This window comes from Vollenhovia emeryi, unplaced genomic scaffold (genome assembly GCF_000949405.1).
Source record: "Vollenhovia emeryi isolate VEMERY1.0 unplaced genomic scaffold, V.emery_V1.0 DF939177.1, whole genome shotgun sequence".
NCBI classification, from domain to species: Eukaryota; Metazoa; Arthropoda; class Insecta; order Hymenoptera; family Formicidae; genus Vollenhovia; species Vollenhovia emeryi.
In genome coordinates, this window is record NW_011967189.1 from 865,130 (window position 1) to 891,095 (window position 25,966).

At 41.4% G+C, this 25,966-nt stretch overlaps 1 protein-coding gene across 3 annotated transcripts in view; it reads right to left on the reverse strand.

Annotated features, from left to right (window-relative positions):
• Window positions 1-24,684, reverse strand: part of LOC105563366 (RING finger protein nhl-1) — a 64,446-nt gene extending 39,762 nt beyond the window's left edge. For 2 of the 3 annotated variants that reach the window (XM_012014907.1, XM_012014906.1), the window contains exons 1-2: window positions 24,585-24,684; window positions 20,402-20,502 (exon numbers count right to left, since the gene is read on the reverse strand). The gene's annotated coding sequence lies outside the window, so the exon portion shown is untranslated. The remainder of the gene's footprint in view (window positions 1-20,401; window positions 20,503-24,584) is intronic. The other variant, XM_012014908.1, reaches the window with a different exon arrangement.
• Between the last annotated feature and the right edge of the window lie 1,282 nt (window positions 24,685-25,966).

Sequence of the window (25,966 nt, forward strand, 5' to 3'; positions counted from 1 at the left end):
TTATTCATTGGGTGGCTCCTAATAGCTTACTAACTTAAATTTAAAAAATAATAAACAAATTAGACGTACATTGCTTTAATTTAAGTATTTATTAAATATCAAAGAATAGACAATTTTTAATTTAAAAACTTTTATTTTAATTCTATAAAATGTTTACTAAGATGTAATTTTCACAGCGAAGAAAATTCGATTTCTTATTTAACAAAAGCAATTATTTCAATTAATAAATAGTATTCTATATCTCATGAAATTTTTACTTGAATATAGAAAATGTAATGATTTAAATTAATTTACTTAACATAATACATGGATTTACTTGAAATTTGATATTTTTATTTAAATAGAATAAATATTTACTTCAGTAAAAAAATTATTTTAAGTAAATCTATTTACTTTGTTAAAAAAAAATTTTTTGTCACTGTACGTACTATTTCTAATATTTATTCTTGACAATTCGGAATTCTGCGTGTAGGAAAGCGTCGACGGTACTCTTCAACAGCGGCAATAGCACTACCATCATAGAAACCGTAAACGTACAGCATATCTGCATATTCGACATTTGTGAATAAGCGAGGCATTTTGAACATTTCTACAATGTTATCAGCACAACAGTCAACAGGTGTAAGAGTGCATTCCCGCGGACGTTTATGAGGTTGGACGAAGGGTGGAAGTGTACAGAAAAAAAAGTAAATGCATGAGACATTCAAGTAGCTCTATCTCGGAAACAGTGGGGAATGGGACATGTATTCATATGAACACTTTTGCTTAAAATGACCGATACTATCGCCTCCTAGAATATTGTCCTTTCCTCCTGGAACACAGCAATAACCGTTAAGCTAACTAATCGTTAACAGAATTACAAAAAACAGTATACATATACATACGGGTACGTAGAATGTTGTTCATTTTTTAGAATTATTTTTCTACTATTAGACAATGTTTTCTTTAAATTTGTCTGAGAAATGTTTTTAAAGTTTAATGTGATGTGTACACTAAAGCTTGTTAAAGATAAGGTTAATTCATAGATTAAAAATCATTAGACTAACGACAGTTCTTTTCGCATATCAGCTCAACAGATTAGCGCGTTTAAGTTTACAATCTTGAGTTTATCGTGGTCGGATTCATTGCGCCCCTAAATTCGGTGAACCTAACGACCGGTCTAGAGCCTGAATGATCGCAAGGATCTGCCGTGCACCTGCGTCTAATCAACGAATCCTAAATTGCTCATAGAGCGACGGGCATGCCGAATAATTTCTCCCGCCGCGGTGCACAGCACGTAATTTGTGTAGCGACTAATGTCTCGTAATCCCAGGCGCCGCTCGCTCCGAAACGCAAACGAAGAGGATAAATCTCCCTAATTTCGTTCGGGCGGACAGTGACATTAAGGACACTGGACATATCTCCGCGTTTTGCAAGCAAAATGGAATAGATGCACGTACCCTGTAAAAGTTCCCCATGTTATTCAAGTTAGACGCGCTTGCAACACAGACACGTTCGTTTCCAGAAGCAAAAAATTTTTAATTAAACCTTTGCAATAAGGAAACCCTGTTTTAGATTCGAATTGCCGTATTTGTTTTTCGTAAATCGACACATCTCCATCGCGCTTTTATCTCACGTGAGCGATTTTCATAGCGTTGTTGCGCGAGGAACAAAGGAAATTATCGACTTATGTAAATTTTAAAACTGCAAAGTCCGTCACGCTCGGCCGTGGCGAAAACTGTTTTCCATTTCCGACGATAAATGATCTTTCGTTAAAGGGATAGAGTTAAAATAAAATTAATTAAGGATTAACACAAGATTTAAGTACCCATTCGTATTCGTCAGTCAAAGTACAAACGTTATCCGAGCTGAGCGCACTTTCACGACGCAGAATTAAAACACTTCCCTTGTTGACGATTCGCCGATACGTCGCGAACTGATCAAGAGTTCGATCCTCGATCTTCGTTCTCGCTCCACTCGCGGCTCGCACGAGGCGTTATTGTTCATTCAGCCGCGTGTCACGACTGGTGCCAACGATAATGACGAGACTCAAAATATTTGCCATTCGTCACGAACAAAAGATTAATTCCGGCGATGGCAATCACGAGCCGCTATTTCGAGCGTTCCGGATCGTCGCGCCTCTGGAATCAGTCGGTCCACACGAGATCCAGTATACTGACACTTCTCGACGTCACCGGCCAGACTTATGCTCGCGCGGCGCGAGCTATACTTAGCCGAGAGGACCTTCGATTTCCGGCGGCTCGTTTTCGGCGAACGATCTTTGGTGGAAAGCACACAAAATATACAGAGCGGGCGCTACGGATTTGCGATCGGAAAATTTCGAACGCGTCGTCCCTTATCCGCAATTTATATTTCCCGTATAAATATTGAAAACATTTCGCGGACTAATATTAATAATAGAGATACTATTTTACCGATCGATTATTCAATGAGTCTGGAAAATATATTAAAAAACTTGATCACAAGTTAAAAATTGAAACTAAACAACGCACAAGAATGGCCAATGCGAGTCTACGGCGGGATGTACGTACACTGATAAAAATAATATCTTAATCCAAAAAATATTACTTTACTCAAGAAAATTATTCATTAGGTGGCTCCTAATAGCTTATTAACTTAAATTTTCAAAATAATAAACAAATTAAAACATGCATTGCTTTAAGTATTTATTAAATATCCAATTGATAATTTTAAATTAAAAATATTTTACTTTAATTATATAAAATGTTTACTAAGATGTAATTTTCACCGCGAAGAAAATTGGATTTCTTATTTAACAAAAACAATTATTTCATTTAATAAATAGTATTCTACATCTTACGAAATCTTTATTTGAATGTAGAAAATGTTATGATTTAAATTAATTTACTTAATATAATACATAGATCTACTTAAACTTTGATATTTTTATTTAAATAGAATAAATATTTACCTCAGTAAAAGAAATAATTGCATTCGCCATTCTTGTGTGTTTAGTTTTAACGAGAGTCCTACTTGAACTCTGGTGTAAAAATTAAAAATCAGTTTTCCAAGAAGTTTCAATATATCGCGTCGAGTCGCAGTTGCAAAGTGAAACGTGGAAATTCGACGCTCGATAATTTTTCCTCGCGTATAATACATCAGTATTTAAACAAATATGAAAGCATGTCGTGGTTAAAGTAGAGAATCCCGGCGCTGATGCTATAATAATTAGCGGTACGGTATTGTTCTCCCCCCAAGCGTGAAATAATGAATTCGATAGCCGATTTCCAATTATCCGTTTTATAGAAACAGGGTGACATGATATGCGTAACGAGGGCCGTTTAATAATCGTTCCTGCTTAATGTCAACATTAATATGCATTCCGTCGGGGCAGATCAACAGAAATTCCTATTCAATCTGCCAGCGCGGCGGCGAGCAGCAGCAACAGCTCTGCCGCGAACGATATTGCGCCAAATGGTGCAAACGCGTCGCGATACTATTTTCTTATCAATTGATATAAATATACAACCGTGCGGCAGAAATATCGCCAATCATTGCCCGCTGACCGTAAATATATTTTTCCCTGGGCAATTTCCACATATTACTCGTCGCTTTCCTCTTTCGATTTCGGCCCCCATATCGACGTCTAATCCAAATAATCGGATGGTGACCCCCCCAACCCCCCGGAAAGAGAAACATCGATAGGAAATCGGACTTTCAGCGGGATCGTTTCCCATTTGTACGCACTGCGGATTGGATGGAATTATCGGACCGTGTGCGCACAGAAAACTCCATTGACAGAAAGCATTCGGTAACATCGGATATCGTATCCGTCCTTTCATTTTCAAATAAGCTTCCCCTAAATGCCGAAAAAGTTGACGTAAAATTTCATATTCACGTAAACCTCGTATCCGCGGTACAAATCCAACGCGGGACGAGCGCGGAATGCGCAATCGGAATTTCAGCGCGTAATTGCGGCTTTTTCTTGCGCGAGAAAAAATTAATTTCAAACTCGATGATGTTCAATTCGGATTGGGGCATATATTACGTTGAAGAAAAGAAAAAAAAACAGCGCGAGCTAAAACGCCGTCGCGCCGAACACTTTCATTCCAAAAGGAAGAAGGCGGATCGTTGATCTAAAATCCCCACGTTCGTGCACGAAATAGCGGTCGACCACCACAACGCTCGGCTATATTTAGCCACCGCGCGTTATCCAGCACCGCTTATTTTCAACGCGATCTTAGAATAGCGGCACGGCGGAGCGGTTTATCGACCAGAGCTTTTCTCACGCTGGCAAGACAGTTTTCTACAGCCGGAATTATCGGGCCGGTTTATAAGCTCGCCCGTAAGCTCGTTTCCGCGAAAATTTAACGATAACTACAATTTTGTGCGCCAGAAGGTGCCACTCCCCACGTGAGACATTTAACGTCGCGCTCTTCCCCCGTTTACCCCCCCGCGATGCATTTGCGCCTTACGTTCATCCTAAAAGCATCCCTCACGTCGTTCCTCCTTGCCCGCGTCCCTAGGAAAATAGATTTTCTGATAGATATCTCGCGACTTCTTGGCACAACGTTCAGAATACTAGCAGATGCGGCTGTACGTGCACTCAGCGTTTCTATTCAAAACTGGGTTGCTTCCGCCGCCGTTAAATAGAACGGCATATTAACATCAGGTATTTAGATTTCGGTAAATTAGCTTGTGAGGAAAAAAATTGTGCGCACACGTGCATCTCCTTTCTTCTAATCCCGGGTCTCTGAAGGGTTGAGACGACTGTTGGGGAATTTAAGGGAGAAATATTACTTTGGGGATACCCCGCGAGGTAGGCGAAATTTCGCGTAGTTCGCAAAAGTCCACCGGATGACAGCGTTCTGATGTAATAAAGCTGATGCGAGTCGGAAGCGTGCTGATACGTGAAGTTAAAAATTCGCGTTCATCAAAAGGCATAAAGTCACAACGGACGAAGTTGCGGCGAGTTTTTAACGCATTCCGGTTTCATATTCATCATAGATCCGCTCACCGATTTCCCAAGTTTTTCTGGACCGTCTGCATTTAAACTCGCCGCCCGTGGCTAGTTCTGTCGCCAGTCCTGCATCCCCCTAAATCTTCTTTCTTACTGCTGTGACGCAGTGAGATTTTCTCTAGAGTGCATCCGACCTACATGTTACATCCTCGAGCCGAGACTTTATGAGATTGCGACGGCGGTTGTTTACATCTATTTCCCGGGCAATAAAATCCTGGATACAGCGCGGTTTTCTGCATTTATTCATTTCGTTACGTTATTCCTTATTAAATATAATTTTATCGCGTAATTTATCGGCGTTTAATCTGCATATCCAAAATGCGTCGGAGGATGATGGACGATGAACGAGCGCGGGGAAATTGTTGATTTATCGTTGACTTCTTACCTCGTCTTGCTTCTCTTAACTTTCTCATCAAGCCACGATTTTGCGCTACCCGTTGCTTGCCAATGACGTAAAGTGTTTTTATGCCACTCTCTCGTTTTATTTCAATGAAGAACTTTCGGTTTTTCTTAACAAGTAAACTCACAGGGTGTACTGATCCTAATTACCCCGGTGATCCGTATTGTCTTGTTTTTCAGCATGCAATACGCGCACCGTGTTAGTGGCATGGAGTACTTAAAGTACTTGGTGTTTACTGCGGGTTCGTCCCCAATAATTAGATTCCCGCGGAACTTTTGGTCTAGTTGCTCCGCTCTTATTATTCTCCGTCGCAAAGTAGAAATTTCGTCAGAAGTCAAGCCGCGGCTGCATAATCCCAGAGTTAACATTTAATTATAATAATAATCCGGAAAGTGCATTTTACAATATTGAGATTGTCGTTTCGAGCAAATTGAAAAATACGAGGTATGCATTGTAGGTCTGACTGTTGAGAACTTTGCTAACTGCTGTTATGCAACTGTTCTGTGAAGGCACGTACAATCTTTTCAAAATAATTAGGTATAATGACAGATGTAATAATCGACTTTTACATCGGGGGCCTCGCTAATAAGGTACTCTCTGATACAATTTTTAAAGCCACATTCCTCCTTCAAATTTCTTAAAACCTCTCGAGTCTTTATTGGCAATGTACAGAATCTAAAACGTCGGAAGGAAACAAATGAAAAACAAAACACGTGTTTTACAAGAATAAAAATAAAAGAAATCAAATGTTTCATATATATAAAGGAGAATATTAAACGTCTAGTGTGACTTATAGCTCGAATCTTCGCGTTTCCACGTTTTTGAGTGTACGGAGAATAAAGTGCGGGAGAAAACGTAATAAAAAAAAAATAAAGAAAAATGGTATCTCATCGCCGCTACGATGCACAGTGGTTTCACAATCAAGTGCCGTTTCCCGCGCGGATGCGTGGATAAAGTTATATTATTGCGGTGGCGGTCCGGCGGGAAAGAACGGCGTTATCGGGAGGAGGAAACTTTGTGGAAACCGATTAAAAAGTTTGAAAAGCCGTGGATTGCGCTGAGTGGAACGCGCGAGACGATGGCGAGCGGACAGAATTTTATACGGCTTGATTAATATAAATTAATTAGCGCGACGGAAACGAGACACCGCGGTGAGACGCCCGGACGATGGTCTTTCGGATTCAAATCGCTGGAAATAAGCCGATCGATCGCGTTTAATTAAATACGACGATACTGGCCGCCGAGCGTTCCTGCGTGATGCCGGAAATCTTTCTACCGTGTTAATTGCTCGCGACCGTGCGAACTTGAATTCTGTCATATCTCACGGTACATTTTAATAATTCAAAATGACGACGGGTTGAATAATGGAATATTGTAACACACGTCTTTTCTCCGATAATAGCGGATCTCCTGGGCGGCGTACTCCAATTCGACCAACTCGCAACCAATCGTCATATTATACAGCGCCGGATGCATAATGCATAAGGGTCGTCTCTCGCGCCTTTATCGATTTATTATTTACTTTCGCTGCTCGAACAAACTAATCATTTATTTGCAGCGCTATGTTTTAATGTTTGATCGCACGTCTGCGGGATCGAAAGTGTCTGTATGCGAGCCGAATAAAAATATGCGAGATGCGGAGACGACGGTAAATCTCCGTGCGCGGAATATATAACGCGTGAAACAGTGAAAGAGTGTAATAAGAGTCCTTCTTCCTCTACAGAATAATTTTCACCGTATGAAACGTCACATACAGGGTACTCGCTTAAATCTGAGACAAAAAGCCATGTGTCAGGATGCCGAGGGAGAAAGATTGTCATTTCGTTTTCGACATTGAATAGCTTAGCGAAGGACCGTAACGTTTACGAGCGGCATGCGGAATCGCGCGTCGTTAGATCGTCGACTTAACGTGTTAATAATAATGGATGCCGTTTGATTTGACGTAGCGTTACACTCGCAATCACGGGGCGTCGCTGTTAATTAATAAGATCATCACAATTGTTAACTCTGGCATTAACCGAGCCGATGATCGATTTGTTGTGTACGAACGTTACGCTTAATCGACCATTAGATCTCGCGCTGCATTTGTACAGGGAGTGGGTCTGTTCGAAAGAGTATAAGCAGTTTATGATTTCAGTGTAAAGAGAATTAGTGAAACAGGATTATCGCTGCGCTTCGATACGCCATTCTTCCCGCTTGTAAATTGGTTAATTGGGATTACATTTGGCATTAAATAGTATAATTTAAAACATATACAACTAAATAGTCTTTGAAAATATTCAAAGTTTGCGCGCCATATTTAAAAAAATATTTTCGACGGTATCTCGTCCTAGTTGTACACTTTTATATAACTATTTTATGTAATTGCTCGTTACTATTGTTTCAAGCGTATATGAATACTTGATCGTCGATTATCAATTTACATTACAAACGGATAAGTAGAATATGATGAATAGTTTGGAATTCGCATGTTCGAACTTACGGCCGCAATACGCATGACCGATAAAAATTCGATAGGAAAGAATGCATGGTATATCGAAAGTATTGTGCAGAATTTGACCCAGACCATTGTGCGAATTTCAAGTTGTCGATGTTCAATAATAGCGGACATTCTTCAGAAACGAACCCTTCGGAGGGAAGTTTCTGTCCGCGCGACGTTACCATTATTCTCACTTTTCGCTTATTCTTGTTATTAGGTTGAAAGCTGAGTTATCGCACTGTCCGCATTTCTCCCCTCCCCTTCCGCCATCTTTCCCGTTGCAGCTCGGTTTTGGCACGTAAATTAATTTGCGTGAGAGATCTGCTATTCTTTACGCAAGATATATCGTTCACATTCCCAGCTCGCGCTCGCCGCTTTTTTTTATCTGCCCTTTTTCCATCCGCGAGTTCAAAGATGAAATTAAGAACGTCGCGCGGACGTTAAGCAACACTGTTAGCGAGAATCCGGGTTGTTAGGAGTTATGTCCAATCTCTTTTTGATCCAGTTAAAAAAGCGTTCGCGAATTTGCGAGCTACAGGTAATACTGTTTATGGCCACAACTTTATCCAATCATTCTAATTGCAAGCGCGAGGAATTAAGAATGCATAATGTTGTTACGCAGTATTACGGCACAGGAGGTCTTTTACGGTATCAAGAATTATGATCAATCTACCATTAACCCAGTTAAAAGCCATATTATTTTCGCGATTAATGTCTTACGTTTAGGTTCTATCTGATAGCAGAAATTCCCTTTAAAGGGAGTTAAGACGTACGTTTAGCCACCGCAGTGACGATTGTATCGGGCAACATATTAAGCGGCGGCTCACTGTATCATAGCCACTGTATCATAATTTATAATAACGCTCTGTTGGTTCGCATTTAGGTTGCACTTGAGCGCTCCTCAATTTCGAATCGCATTAACGGCCCTCGTCAGCACAATTCAATATTTCATTACAGCCAACACTGTGATTCAGTCGGGCTCAATCCGCGTGTATTTGCAGAGAGCCGCGACGGCAAGAAAGAAACTCGCAATTTAACAGATATTAATCTAATCGTCGGTGTTTATACCGGATGATATCTGAAAAATGATGAAAGCGCGTGCGAGCTCACTGACCCGATTTTTAGGTGATTAATAAACGCTGAAACACGGTAATATTTCGCCACGAGTCAAATTGGTCAGCCGCGTTTAATTAACGGGGGTAGGCGTTTCCTTCCTTTTTTTTTACACTTTAATTCGGCGTTAAACCGGCATTCGGGTTTTTCCAATTATCCGCTTTCATTAAGTTGTCGGCCACGCGGCTACTCTCATTTGCCGGAGGTACAGGGTCAGTCGTTACGGTGCTATGCGCAACGGTTGGGAAAAAAAGACGTTGATTTCAGCTTTCGTCCGTTAAGACAGGACACGGCTTTGTCCTGTGTCGGATTCGCATGCACAACGCAAAAACCGCACGCTTTTCCCTCGCAAATGCGCTTGATTGTTTCCACGGAGGAAACAACGTTTTACGTTTTATCACAATGGTACTTTCGCGCACATTAAGTACTGTATTAGAATAATTAACATTAAGCAATTTCATAGAGGTATAATAAATTCTTGTTATCATTATTATTATTGCGTTTTCATCGTGTACTACTGTTGATTATTGTTGATTTTATTCGGCTTTAAGAGAATAAAACAATCGGAGAAATTAAGGAACTCTCTCCCTTCCTCCTCTGGTACTGACGAAATACAGTTACAGAATAAACGACTACATCAAGTGCATTATATTATTACACCTCTGCTACCGTCTACCGCACCGCGCACGTGTGAGACATAAGGAAACGTGAATGAATTTAATTAATTCCGTAGCGCGCAATAAAGTCTCGTTTAAAATTCTTTAGATCTTACGGCTTCAGCTCGCGAATATAAAGTGACTTTTAGCAAACTGGTGATTAATCTTGAGAAATGGAGTTACATAAAATATAAAAAATAATTAAGAACATAATGCGGGGGATTCGTGCCGGCGCGTTTTTAAAGATGCGTAAAAATTCGGACATTTATTCGCCTGTTACATCCGCTATCGTTGTTACTGCCAATTCGTAAATGTGTACATTTGTACGGTAAAATACCCACGTACTAAATAGCTGTATTAAACATAATTCCGCTTTTTTAAATATTATTACATCGTAAATCTTCCAGTGCGTGTTCTCACATTACTCTCCAGTGATTGCATTAGTTTACATATCGCTGAAACACACAGAAATTTTATATTCCATAGAATTTATTTTCGCGATATAATTTATTCACGTTCCGCTCGCTCGTTCGTATCGAAAAGAGAAATAAATTGTGGACTTATCGCCGCTTTTTAAGCTCTCAAGCGTCCATCGCGAATCGAATGGTGTCCTTAATTAATGCGCCTTTCAGCCTGCTTCGGTTTTGATTATTCGCATTTGTCATTGTGCGATTGTGTAAATAGCGCTGTTTCGTCATTAAGAATTTTCTCACTATTGAAAGCTTCCCGAAGATATATGCCGTAATTTCCGATTTATATTTGACTCCGCGCCACATTATTCCGGAGTTTTTCAATTAATCCGCCCGCGTTGTATAGCTGCTGTTTTATTCAAATGAAAAATCGTAGGTTGACGCCCAACAATAGGGTACTGATGAAATCGGAATTATGTCGAATCAACAAAGAGATAATCAGCATTGTTAATTTTAATTAACTCTTTGTCATAAATCAGGAATACAGCGTCGCAAAAAGCACTCACGTTGTCCTAAGTCAAATATTATTTCGTCATCTCTCTGACGATGCTCTTTTGCCGACTACAAAATGCAAATGTGGATAATATATTAATTGCTGATGCACTTTCGGTGGAGGGTTTTGCCGTAACGAGTTCTCCGCAATATTCCCTTTCGATGTAATATCGCGATCCCGTGATGAACTGGTTTATTCAATAGATATTGTAATTTATTGCAAAATTACAAGAGCAAATACTAGCAAGGAGGCTCGTACACTTTTACCGCAAATTGTTACACGCAGAGAACTTAAAGTACGTCCGCTGTAGTGGAGAGTTTGTGTCACGCGTTCTGACTTTAAAATGAGGCCGACGCCATACATACCTTGGTTAATTTTGAACACTTTGCATATTCTAAGTATGCGCCTAACTCAAATGCCGCAACAGATACGACGACACGCGGAATTACGTACAGGGGAATACGCGTTAAAAAGAAATCCGCGGATTTGAAATGCAGATTCGGGGTTGAGATATGCACGAAATATATATTTCGATTAAATTTGTAGTTAGCGACTTTTCGAGGAGCTCTCTCTCTCGACCTCGATTCACAGAGAGCACCCGCGAAAGCGCGTGCTCGATGGTAATTAGATATTAAACTACAACAGAGTCTCCAGCATGATCCCCGTGGCGTAACAAATCTTCATCCATAAATGGATAGAAAATAAAACTGGATTTCTCTACCGTCGTTACGAGAGCGATCCTCGTGGAAAGTCTGTCGTTAACTCGACCAACTTGTTTCCTCCGAAGACACAATTATTAACCAGAAAATACGATAACTTGATAACTTTTTAGGTCTCGTTACGATCAGCAATCATTACGCGTAGCCCCTGAAACTCGCAATACCGTGGTGCGGCGTTTGTACGACTTCCTCCTTTCTTCAAAACTATAAGAAATTGTGCAATACGTCTCTCATCCCTCTTTTTATAGCGTTCTTTTATATGTACTCAATATCTTTCGAGGTTTCAAAGCGCAAGACATTCGCGAGAGGAAGGGCGGGAAAGCATTTTCGATGCGCCTGAAACGGAATACGTGGACGCGCCGTAATTATTTCTGATCGATGAAGACGTAATCGAGCCGGCCAGTATTGCTGATCATAATTAACATCCCGGCATAGCCGTATCGCTCTTCTCCGAGACGATGTGGGTAGGATGGAAGTTTCCGGTTGCGCTATCGATTTCCGCGAAACCACCGTATTCAACACCCTCGTTTTACTTTTACTTTAATCTTCTGTACGCGCGTTAAATTCGCGCAGAGACGGGGAGTGTTTGACCGACTAGCTCGGAGAGGGGTTCCAACTTTCGCGTGAAAGACGGGAGCACCGGTTGCACCGTTTTTCGGCCATTTAACGCTTAAGAGCGGAAACGTTCCCTCTTTCTATGACTATACGGCACAAAGTTATAACGGCCCAAGTTTTCTTTGTTTACTCCTGAGAGCTCGAGCTTTATTTCGTTGGGGACGAGGGTAAGATAGATAGAAGCCTCTCTACAAATACGTGTGTGCACGCGCGTTGTGTTTGCGCCCCTCTATGTGCATGTGTGCGCGCTTGTATCTTGTATCGCTATTGCGAGAGATTTGATAATGGACGTGAAGTGTATCGATTATATAAGGCTCAGACCGCTGGCAATATATCGTTGCTGAGAATGGATACCTTACAATAAACACTGAATTAAAACGCGGGCTCTCCTATTGCTTCAAGTATCAATGCTTCTCGGCAACTACGCTATATAATTACTTCTAGATTGATAAATGTCTCTCATAAGATATTACTTTTAAGCGCTTATGATGCACGTTAACTACACAAATATCTATTTTTAGTTTGCCACAACTATTTCATATGGTTGCGCTAATTTATGTCATAGTGATAATGACTATAAATTTGTGTTCGCTCTGCTATATTTTGCATGTTTACTAAAACTAAAAAAATATATTTGGAGCGAAAATTCACTATAAAATATAGTGAGATTAGTTATTCTAACCATTTTTTTCTATCAGTGTAGAAATTGAGAGAAGGTGATAAAGTTTATAAACTGTCAACGAATTTTGCAAAGCGCACCTCGCTGTAAAGGAAAATTGTATAACAAAAGTAGAACGATCTGATACATCGTCAAGTGCTGACCACACCTTATACCCATTTAGGGCGCACTTATGAACGATTGATTTCTGTCCACTTCCCGTTAAGCCACGGACAAGTAGTAAAGCCCTAATGGCCGGCATTATCATTAATGTGAGATCTCGAACAGTGTTAAACCTCTTACGAAGAAATTTGCATAATGCATAAGCAGGCTATATAAGAGAGCACTTCGGGACAGTTCGGCGTAAAGTCGCAATTTTCTTGCATGACCGCCATTACACGTATCTAATTGAACAACACTCTTATGCAAAGGCATTCTCGAAATTTGCATACAATAACGACCCTATTATTTTTCATTGCGGAATGCTCTTAGCGCGGGGCGAACTCACAAACTTGCGATTTTCCGTAAATTTCACAACGAAATGAGATAAGGTAGGAAAAATCGTTAAGGAAAGCCGTTTACTCAAATGACTGTTCGCAACAAAAATCATCCAGCGATAATCGTGTAGAAAGTTAGAAGTTAAGTTAGAGTTACCAAAAAAAAAAGTAACTGTAACTTCGTTACAAGTAACGAGTTACTTCCCAACTCTGCATATTTGTCAGGTGATCGCATGATGATTGTCTCCTCTCGATTATGACCAGCTCGCACGCGTTGCGCGATAACTCCAGCAAGAGGAGTGTAAAGAATATAAAGTGCTTGAGTTTTGATCGCCGATAGATACAGAAAAGTCATGTGCGTCTCGCAACACGGTTTTATTATCCTCCCGTGCACTTTTATGAAACTGTCGCGCAAACAGGACGACGTTGCTCTGAAAGAATAACGGAAGAAATAAAATGCGCGACGCGACGAGCGAGGCGAGATCTCGCCTTCGTCTAGTGTGAATAGTCTCTTTACCATTTTGCATGGGAAAGCGAAGGGAAGGATGAACGGCGCTGCAGATCTTATTGTTCGGATCGGGCCGTCTCGTGCCGGTAGGGGGGCAGAGGTATGGAGAAGATTAGAGAGAAATCTCCCGGCGGGAAGCTGGTACGACACTTTATATGCCAGATGCGGGACGCGATAGCATCGCGGTTGTGTCGCAGCGTTCTTATTTTCGAAGGATTGTATTATCGGAAACGTCGATTGCATCCACGGTCGTGCACTTGAAGAGTTAGTGACGAGTACAGCGATGATAAAATGCGTCTCGTTAGCCCGCAACGACAGACCGGGAGGCGAAAATAGAAAAATTTTACGAGAAATTCCTCGACCAGTTGCCCCAAGTCGCCGTGCAGTCGCGTATCTATTATCCACATGAGGATATTCCCTATTGTAATCCCTTTATTCCATTATTATCCCGTTATTCCTATTGCTTTGTTTCAATTTGCAAACATGTCACTTTTGTCACGACCGCGCGTTATTCTATGCATTGTTGAGCGCAAAGCCCAGCTTAAATGACGGCCCTTTGCCCCGGCAATTAATGCAATTACGCTTCCGGACGATTTGAATTTCCGCAATAAAGGTATATTGTGGAAACTGCAATAAGATTGCCCTTTGCTGTCGTGTTTCATGCCATTCTCCGGAAGAATCTACTAACATCTACTGCACTAACATCGCGAATATTGCGTTCGCGGATTAAACCGTTTTCTCATACATGGAATTTCTCCCTTATGAAAGACTTCCTCCCGCTAAACTGTAAAAGATCTTTTTGAAAAGACAAGAAATTGATCTTTTTTTATCCGGACATAAACGCCATTTGCATCGTACTTTATTTCATCACAGAACGTTATGATTAAAGCCCCGTGTCAAGAGGCATCAATCTCCGTTGTCGACGACGTCGTAAAAAAAAAGAAAGAAAGAAATACGCGCTCGAGTTCTGCTTTTATATGACGTTTCCCGGCGTCAAAAACACATCTGACTGACTCGTATATTTTGTAAGTGTCGTTTGTGGCTCGTGTGACGAGAAGTAGTAAAAGCCACTCGAAACGTTCCTTTCTTTAATTAAGGAACATAAATAAGAAACGAGCTTTCGCTGTCCTCCGCTCCAGTTATATCAAGCGCACGTGCGGGTCCTATTTTTATCCTTCTTATTAAATTATAGTGCATCTTGCCTTCGCTTTCCCTCAAATGTTTATTGCATTATCAGACGCAAAAATGTACACATGGGCAGTGAGCTCGGGTCCGTGGGTTCGCTAACAATAAACCCAAATGACTGTGCGGCATAGTCATCTCCGCTGGGAATACGACTATATGTACAGTACTCGGAATAAGTTGCTTCTTTAAATTTCTGGGTTCTTCTACATTGTCTCTTTCTACATTCCACATTAACACCGGGCTACATTTAGAAAATTGTTACTTATAAAAATTGTCTGTGGTTTGTTACGTATTATTTAATAATAAAACGAAAGGAGGTCGAGATCCCCGAGCAGAAACGAACGATAAATGTAATGTTATTTGGCTACTGATGAAGCTTTCAATAATTCGTTTATCGGGATTTAGCGTGAGTTTCTTCTAACGTAATTAAGCGAGTCTCGTCAGATGTTTAGAAGGCAATCATTAAAAATAATATTGTTCAACTTTGTCGCTGGTGGTGCTTGTCGCTGAAATGTACACGCAAAGAATTAAATCGCGGATTTTCCTTTCGCCCCATGGGGCGAATCCTCGTACCAGTCACATTCTAAACATTTCAGATATCCATCAGATTTCGTAGAAATCCTATTAATGGTATATGAACGGAACAAATGCATCGACCGTCTGTTATAATGCAACGACAGTCCGATGTTACAATTCATCTGTACACGCGGACAATTCGATCGTCGACAAAAGCGACAAGGTGATCCATATTCGCCGCAGGGCTAGTACAGATCGTAAAAGCGTCGGGGAACAATTATCGGGAGGACCATAAATGGCTGTTTGATCTACCGCGGTTTAATCCGTGAGTTGATCGCATTAAGAAAACCGCTGTTAATCGCATTAAAGTGAGATGCTTCCAAATATGCATCGACTCATCCTCTCTGATAATCAGATATTAAGAGCGCGAGAGAGAATTAAAGACAGAGAGTTGATAATATGTTTAAAATATGTAATAAATACGGTAATATCCATTGTTGAAAATATTTGGAAAAGATAACGCATAGAAAATTAATTCTTTTCATTAGCGCGATCATATAGAGTATTATAGAGAGTTGAGAGCCAATATCGAGTTTAATTTGAAAATCGGCTGCTGGAATTACGTGGTTAAGCTCTCTCGCTGGATCCTTAAACAAAGTTCGGAAGAATCCGCTTTCAGGTATCGATATCGGGATATGCTTATCCTGCAAACTTATATCCTCCCCGATCTTTGAGCCATCTCGTTTGCATGGAGAGTTGGTAACAACGACAGCGAAGGCATGGAAATGAGAAACGTCATCATTTGCATCTTTAATCCTTTCGAAATGTTCGAAATCTTTCTCAGCACGGCGCGAGAATATCGTCTCGAAAGACTAAAATTATGCTCGATAAGAACATTTTCAATATAACATTAAAATATTTTTGCAGCAACAAACCGATTGCAGCGCGCATATAAATATTTTTCTGCGAAGCTGAAAGCGTAGTAAACTATTGCATAAATTTCCATCTGGCCTGTTTGAGTCCTGTCTGAAACATTCTGGCTCGGATTTCGCGTGGTGCGATGAACTTATCATTCTGACATTATGCGGTCGCGAAGACAACGATGAAATATCAAGTAAAAGACCGCGAATAAAAGTCTCGGGCGAAAACCGGACGGGCCTCGGCGGAGAGGCGACAGTGGATTACACAGCGCCGAAAATGCGCCCGCGGTTTCCGCAACCGCGCTACTGCGGTTCATGGTTAACAATAAATTGTAGCACATTTCGGCTGCCACCGTTACCTACTTATACTTAACCATTACATACGCGTGCACCATGGAATTATATTCCCCGGTCGGATATGGTGCAACTGTACAGCGCGGGAACGTAAAATAATATAACGCTGGCTGGCATTTCTAATTTCGTTGAACGCGCTAACGTTTCGCGCAAAACGCTCCGGGTCACTTAAACGGTAATGCACGTGGATGCGAACCGTATGCGAAAGGTCAAAGCGCGGTATTGTAACATCGCAATGTAATATTACCGGCATTATAACGTTAATATTGTAATATTGTAAAGAATATATGATATAATACGTTTTAGCATTGCAGCTGTTTTACATCAATGTTATGATTTATTGTTTCGTGTTTTGACGAATAAAACGTCATTAGTATCTCTTGCATGAATTATCGCAATAAATAATAAAAGCCATCCCCGCATTTTGGGATTTTGGGATTTACGTTCGTTAGTGACGCGGTATTTGCTCTCAAGAACTTTTCGCGAGATCGAGATACATGTGAACAGTTGCAGTCTTTCCTCGTGCGACATTTACTACGTGCCTAGATGTACTTTGTAGCTCGTTAGTCCGCGATGCGCCCTTTCAACTCTCCAGCATTTTTGCTACATGAGCCTTCGACGTTCTAACGCGCACAACGACATGACTGTGTGTGAGAGAGAGAGAGAGAGAGAGAGAGAGGGGGGGAGAAAGAGAGAAGAAAAAGGGAACAGGGAAAAGCTTTAAAAAAGTACAAAACGCCCCTAGAGCTTATCCACGTGTCGCTTGTCAGTGGTCCAATTTCGGAAAAGTCTGGCCGATTTAAACGTTCGATCTCACCGTCTTGCAATACGGTCAATTGTTTTCGTACGTCCCGAAAGTGTATCCCGAATACACAATGCTCGGCTTGACTGGAGAGATGCGCGACGCGAGCAGGCAAAATTCATCGGCATACGTGCACGGTTACCATAATGCTCTGAATGTAACTATATATGTACATTTCAATAGCATTGCCACCAATAAAATTCCTAACAATATTATTTATGGTCATACAGACTCGATATTAAATATAAAAAAGATAAAAAAAGAGGGAGAGAGAGACAACCTATTAAAATTTCTCTTTGAAAATCACTGCATTATAAATATTTGCATTATAAACTTTATGATGTACTCTAGTTTTCATATAGAATGTATAAAGAAAAAAATTATTTAAATAACAAAATGTGGGCTCTGAAAGTCGAAATGTACGCGAGTTGCGTTTCACTGTGTTAGTTAAGTGCTGTATAAGATTGATTCAAGCAGGAATAATCGCGTTTTGATTCTTAAAGTCCACTTTTTGTTATTTGTTGATTTTAATCTCGAGAGTTTTATTTGATCAGTTATTTATCTACCAGTTGTTTAAAAAAAAATGTAGGTTTGAAGAAAGCTCAGTGATATTTTCTGAATAAATTCAATTATTTTTTTAAATTAATTTATCTTATCTATTTATCCTTAATAAATTATCTTTTTTATTTATAAATAACCTAGTCAAGCAGCAAACACAAAAGAAGTCCTTCGACATGTTGACATCATTTAACAAACAATTAAAAATATTCTTTATGTTAAAAGAGGAATTGTTTGTTAAATATATTAGTCGCGCAATAATTGTAAAATCCAAAACATTGAGGTATTTCTGGTTGTTAATAAATTTTAAGGTAAAAAAAACCCGTTATACGTATTCATATCAAAATAATTATTTTCAATTCCCCCGAAGGTACAGCGAAGCAATTTTAATTGCGGATATTTTATAATGGCACCCCGGGGGCGTGAATGGTATTCGCTTTTATACATGAGTTCATCGCGCAATGTAAATAACGCTCCCGAATAATCCCGCGTGGGATCAATGAATCATCGGATTTATACAAATTCCGCGCCCGCATCATTTCGGTTGTATTATTATAATCTTACACGTAGCATTTAAAGCTTGTTATTTACGCCACAACTGTGATACAGGGATATAAGCATACAAAATATATAGTGACAAAAATGCATAATCTTTTCAATTTGTTGAAGTTAAGTATCGTAATCATAATTTGAATAATTGTGCCGATAACTTATGTAATATAAATTAATAATAAAAATTGTCAAATTTTAAAACGCAGTCTCTTCTTGTATGTATATGCGCGTTTCTAAATTTGTTTCATTAAATTTTACCCAGAGGTGTTGCAATTATTTATAAATACCGAAGTTCTCAGATGCATCGACGAATACAGATCTCGTGTGTACAAAATTACGAAAATCAGTGCTATGAAAACGTATGTTCGATACAAAAAGCGATTGATGAATTCACTCCTGACAAGGAAGAATGGGACTCATTTGTGGTGAGCGGTTCTCGATCTCAAAGTCAGAAGAAAAATGGATTTCTTGTACCTACCGCGAAGAATGGACATAAATGTAGATCCACCTGTACAAATGAAGACCCATTTCTCACTTGGCAGCCCTGTGATTTCGCCAATGACTTTTTACGATAACTCGACCGAAGTCTGCGATAACTAACTACAATGCGATATCAGGCGTTACATACCGTGCTACTCTAAAACCGATAAATCATACCTTGTACCCATTTTTGTAAAATATCGGCCCAACTTATAGCTGTCTCGAACGCTTTATCTCGGAAACATTTATAGGACCGACGTGGAGTATTGACGTGACTAATTTTTCGACGTGCTTTCGTATCGCAATAAACTTCTTACACCATGACGTTCTCATACGTCAAAGAAGATATTATAGATCCGAGAGGATCCAAAATTAAAAACATTAAATGAAAAAAAATGAAAAATTGATTTGTACGAGAATTTATGCATTTTGCTATCGTGACAAATTTCTATCTCGTTTATGATAAAAGAATTTTTATTTTACTCTTCGAAAATTCCAGCAAATCAACTTATTGACTTCGTAAATTACGCAATCTCGTATGATCAATATTTCATTTTTGCCTTATGACAGCTGTAAAGGTCTCAATTCTCGCGTATGCAACCCAATGTAATTTAAAGGGATGTATACGTTGTATTTTAACGCAAGCCCCCGACAAAGGGCTTTTTGCCGGGGATTTTAATCATCGCGTCGATGTGTCACAGATTTTTACCTAACAAATCGAAGCGTGCTATCATCCTTCCGCTAATCGATAAACATAATTATTCCACGTCAGTTTTGCGACATGAAAGTCCGGCGGAAACAAAGCTTTGTGGATCGAGACGTAGAGAGCGAGGAGGAAAAAGGAGCTACGGGAATCAGCAGCCCTCCAGCAATGAGCTATAGATCATAAGCCGCCGCGCGACGAAGATTGATTAATACAGATTCATTTGTTCGCTGACTTTTTCTTATTAACTCTCGCTAGTGGATCATAATGTGATTATTATTCCCGAGAAATTTTGGTACTTTTAATGAGCCGGTAGATTTGACAGAGAGATTATCCGACACGTACTGCTGAAGTTCACTAACAAGATCATTATAAAAGTCGTTAATACCCCGTGTTACCAGAGTAATTATTTTTACAACAGCAGGGATTAGATCAAGTCATTACTTACTCAAATTTCGCGCTAATAGGTCACCGAATATTACTAATACATTAAATGCTAAATCGGTAAACAAATGAATAAATCATTATTACAATTGTTATAATGAGCAAGTGCTGCGTAACAATTACACTGCATTGAAACATTCATCTTCACAATAATATAATAGCACAAGTAAAATGAACTTGTTGGAATTAAATACTCTCATCATTCGGTGTTAATACTTGACACTGAATAAAGTACACGAGATATGGCGAATTTCTGGGAAACGAAGTCACACATTCACGTATTAGCTATCGCTCTTACTTGATTTGGTGACCGCCTTTCGGCGGTCTTCCTCGGTCGGGGCCCTCCCTAGCGGTCCCCGAGTTGTGCTTTCCGGTCACCGAAATCCAGCGCTGTAACAGCTAGAAACCAGAGATCCACTGTTGTTAAGCTGCGGCTCCAACACGCGACGCGACGCGACATGACTGGCGCGAAGAAATTTTGGGAAATCACGAATTTCCGTCGCCACGTCCCACGTAAATCGTCATCGCGCGTTGTCATGTACGTATGATGCATGAGTGTGTCGTGTAAATTTAAGCGCACTGTCACGCGGGTGAAGCGGTCGACGTATAGGCATTCAACGGCTGGCGTTCGCGTCGTCGGTGAAAGTGAGCCGATCGTATTTTGGCCGCGTTACAGGACGACTGTCGCGTAGAACTTTGCGTGATTAGTGGTCGGAACGTTGCCAGGATCGAGGCGAGAAAAAAAAAGTCCAGATATCCAAGGGCTGACGGCGAGAGCTCTAATTAACGTAATGGCACCCCGAGGCGTCCGGTCTCCGCGAACGTCGCGAGTAGTGCGAGATCGCAGACTTCTATACGCTACTAGACTGCTACCTTCGAGCTGAAGAGCGAGGCAAGAGTCCCGTCATGTCTTGTTAGGTAAAAATCGGTGTGTCACATAGACATAATATATCTAGATCGAGCGTTTGCCTTTATTCGAGCTGTGGGGGTAGAGGTTTGCGTAGACGAGGACAAACTCTGTTTTGTGCTATTTCGTTCTCTCTTGTTCACACGCGAACGCGAGGGGACGAAATAGCACAAAACAAAGTTTGTCTTTTTCTACGTGAACCCCTACCCCCACTGGTCAATACTCGGTCTAGATATATTATGGTGTGTCACCGACAGACCGAAGGACACATACTATTTAATTTATCTAACAAGACGTGGAACTCTTGCCTCACTTCTCAGCCCGAAGGTAGCAGTCTAGTAGTACACAGAGGTCTGGGTGTGAGACACGTAATTTACGTTCCGCCCGCTCATATCCCGATGTTGCATCATCGCGGTAATAGCTCGCGGTCGTGCCGTCGCGAAACCGAATGAAATTTTTTTGCAATCCGATTAAAAAAGTGATTTCGGTTTCGAATGACGATAAACAGAGCACGGCGCGGGGTCGTGCGCAGTGAAAGCGGTCAACGTTGAAGCAGACACACCGGTGTCCCGCACATACGCGCTCACCGCTTTTGTATACAGCGCGATTGGCTGCGAAGCCAATTTTTAAATAAACGCACAGCCGGTATTTTTCCGGCGTAGCTTTTCGTAGTTCGTAATGAAAGCAACGTCATTTGTTGAGTCCCGCGATATTCGCTCGGAAATATTCATATCGCCGTTGTTTGTCGAATTATCTCTCCCGGTTCAGCCGCTCGATTTTCCGTACCGGACGATCATGAAATTGACGATTTTTATATTGGCCACCGTAAAGCGCACGTACCGAAGCGCGAAATTGTATTTATTTAAATTGTATTCGTCGCTGTTGCATGGAACTTGCATGATAAATCGTCTAACAGATTTCGAGTACAGGTGCACCATTTGACGAAGAATCGTCCAGAGCAGAGTCGATGACGAAATTGACAAAATTGATTTCATCGATTGAAAATTCCAGGATTTTTGCCCCCGTTAAACGATTGTCGTAGCCATTAAGTTTTATACGCTGTGATTCTTTTCCCTCGTTACTACAAGTGTTACTAAAACGAGTCACACTTTCCGAAAGTAACTCGGTTTCACGAGATTCGCGTTCGTTTCTTCCGTGTTTTCTGGACTAGAGCCAAGCGGAATCGTATGCTTGGGGAATCGTGCCGGTTATCGGCTAAATTAGATTCGTTAGCGAGAAAGAAAGAAGGCGAGACTGATAGCGCATTCCCCGCGGCGTGTCATGCGTTTCGAGCTTCGCCGCGTCGACATCTTTTTTTTTAATCACTTTTCCGCCCCGTCGTTCCTGCGGAGATGCCGCACGGTTTCCCAATTTATATCGGAGATCAGATGGCCGTTCGCGGCGCGGCCATGCGGCAAGAGACACGAGAGCACTATCATATGGCGGGGCGCGATACTGGCCGATGAATAAGGATGAATGGATCGCATCGTGGGAGAAAAGGCAGAAAATAGAACGGTGTATCGCGCGGAGGCTGATGAGGACCCTTTCTCCGTCGCGGCCGTCGGTAGATATACGACGGCGGAAAAACTATAGCGAGAACGAGGCGAGTAATTGGACACCGGGTGGCCATATTAGAGCACGCGGAGACAGACGGAGATGGAGAACGGGGAGAACGGGAAGAGCGAGAAGGGAAAGGATGGACCGAGAAAGTGGGAGAGAGGAAGAAAGACGAAAGAGAGATGAAGAAGGACGCGGAAAGCGAAACAGAAATGAGGTAGCGAATTCGGTACAGGGGCGGATGAGTCGAAGAGAAGATGATACGGCCAAGAGATGCAGAGCCGAGGTGAAGGGTGAATCTTTAAACGGCCAAAAGTATAGGGGTTGCAGATCGACCATCGTGTATGCGCAAAGGAGGCCAGAGAATCGCAATGAGAAGACGCGCGAGGTAAGAGAAGGTAGAGAAACGCGGTGACGACAGAAGGGAGAGAGAGAGAGAGAGAATATATACTAAAAGGTAGACGGCGAAATCGGTTAGAGAATATAAGTTAAAGGAGAAATGGGAGAAGAAGTAGAAATATATAGAACGCGGGAAAGTTGGGGAAGCCAAGTTAATAAGAACCTTCGGTCCTCTTCCCTTCCGAAGTAAACTGAATATATACGTAAGTGGAACAAACGTAAATTATGAAAAGGAAAGAAAAAGGTTGAGGGAGATGGAAAAATAGTTTGCTACAATAAAAGTCAAAGAAGTCGGTGTAACAATCAACGCAAATATTTTTGCCCCGCAAGTAATTGTTTCGCGAACGATATTTGTAGCGCCAAAAGAGAAATCAGAGAAAGGCAAACAAGGCGGAATATAATAATAATAATGAAAATGGAAAGGAGGCGGCTACTAACAAGTTGTAACGAAAAAGCACGGGTTCGGAACAAAATAATCAAAATGGAATGAAATGTTTAAGTGGACCGGTAAGGTAAAAGAAAGGGCGAAATGAAGGATCCTTTTGCGAGATAGCAAACGAGAGAGAGAGATAGAGAACACTTTGATGAGAAGCTGCAACCAGGTTGCAAAATTAGCAACCAGGAACGAAACTGCAAAGTCGGTGCTAACTAACGGCAAAGAGATCTTTAATAAAACCAGAATTCTAAAAATCGTAGAGGATTCGCGCAGAGAATTCGCATCGGGAATAGCGAGAAGGGCTAAAGTAAGATGTCCCAAGACAGGTTCGGGTTAAAGAAGATAAATGTATCAAAGAGCGAGAAGATAGGAGACGGGGAAGATAAGAATTGCACGAAAGAGTGCACGTCGAATCAAAGACAAGCGGGCGAGAAGCGAAATCAGCAGGACAGGAAGAAACGTGGCGAAAAATTCGAGCAAAGACAGATTCAATGGGCTACGGGGACCGAAGGAGTTTCGCGGTAACTTATTTACTTCGGGAAAGGCCGTAAAAGAGATCGAGAAGGATCAGCTTGGAGCAGAGATTGGACATAAAGGAACGGGTACGCGAATTCGGACGAGCGGTCCAACGTGCCATCGCCATCGTCGCGATCTAGCTAGCGTGTTCACGCGCGTGCGTGTGCGATACCGTTTTAGTATCCGAGCACACACCGGCGCGCACCGGTGTGCATTATCTAACACTTAAAATTAGACGGCGACGGCGACGGTAGCGACGACGTCGACGACGACGACGATGATGATGATGACGATAACGACGACGACGGTGGATAGTCTCTCTCTCTTTCGTGGCCCATAAGAGGAGGAAGAAGACCGGAACGAATGGAGATTTCCATTGGAGGCAATTCCCGTGGATTACATCGCGATGCGCCGACGATGCACTTGCACTTAATCGACGATATCACGTGGAACTTTTTCTCCGGCGACACTTTCTTTCCTTTTTACAGCACTACATATACGGCACGACGCGCCCTCGATCTTTTTCCCGTACGTTCCGCGGTCCTTTCTTCCCTCCCTCTACTTCTTCCGGCCTTACTTTCCGCCGTTTCGCTCTAAGTAGTGTGATGTTTATCGTATATGGTGTAGATGATGAGGTGGCCGATGACGAGGTTTACTCAGACGCACCGCATTCGTCCGGGCCGGCTGGCCGCCCGTCTCAGAGTGAATGTCTTATTAGTTATTTCTGGTTTAGCTACTTCCTCGCCGCTCTGTTCCTCCTCCTTCTTTTCTTGATCTTCTGCCCGAGCAGACTCTCCTTGCCCTCCCGCTTTGTCCCGCAACCATTTCGCGCTCCCACGTTCTCAACCATCGAACTCGATCTGCATCGCGCCATCAGCCGTGCAAGCTCGAAAGCTTACGTATACTTGTCGGCTCAGTGCTTGCGGCGGATTCCCGGTGTATTCTCGGTGAGATCAACGAAATCCGCCGTTGCGATCGTACGAGATTTCCTCGCAACCAAAACCCGAGGCTTCCCGATAATTCGTCATCGGTCTCATCGTTTTTCCATCGAATAAAAATTTTAAACATTGTTCTTGGATCGAGTTTTCAAGAAGAACTTCAGCATGGAAGAAAAATCAACTGTGAAAGAAATTCTATTTTATCTGTGAAACCTCTCAACGGAATTCTCGAGCGCAACTCGCTGACCATTTTGTAGAATAATACGATATTTTTTCTTTGCTCTCGGTACGGTTGTTTATCCCTGTTATCTTGTTGTTTATCCATTAACAAAAAATAAGACTCGCTGCGTCAATGTGGTTTCTGCGACTATCCTTCATTTCTATTTTCCAAAGGTCGAGCACATCGTCGAAAATACCTTGTGACGCGAACGTCCGAGATATAACGAAACGTTCGCCGATATTTTTTAAACTACTAGACGTCGACGAGGTATCCGGATAAATTCTGGTCCCGCGAGAGCTTGTCCTCGCGAGTGCTGAATATATCCCACGACGCTCCTCTTTAACCTTCCACGTACGAAGGGGCGAAGTTTACGACTGCGCGTGTAACTTCCTCTTCTTTTTGCCCTCCGGTTATTCCCAATTGTTGCTTTCACAACCCCTGAATTTTCTTTTCGCGTCCGAATAATACACGCGTACACGTGCTCGTTTCACTTGTATTTTATTACGAGTTATAAGAGCAGGGCAGATATGTCGGTTAGATACGCAGCGCTTGGGGAATTTTCTTGTAAAGGAAACCGATCTGGTGCCCATAACATTAAACTTTATCGCGCGATAAGACTGTTCATTTTATGGGAATTAAAAAGATTTCGCATATTCCTTCGGGAAAAAGCAAGCCTTAAATTTCTAAACAAACTGTAATATAAATTCTCGTAAACATTTCCATTTCTGTTTTCCGCTTTTAGCGCGGCATAACGTTGTGTAACGTAATATAAAATTACTAAATTGCGTTACGCACAAATACCGGGTGTTATTCGTTCTAAAGTTGTAAAAACGAAAACAATGCTACGTAAAAGTCCGTTAATTTGCTGTAACTGGTTTTATTTATAATAC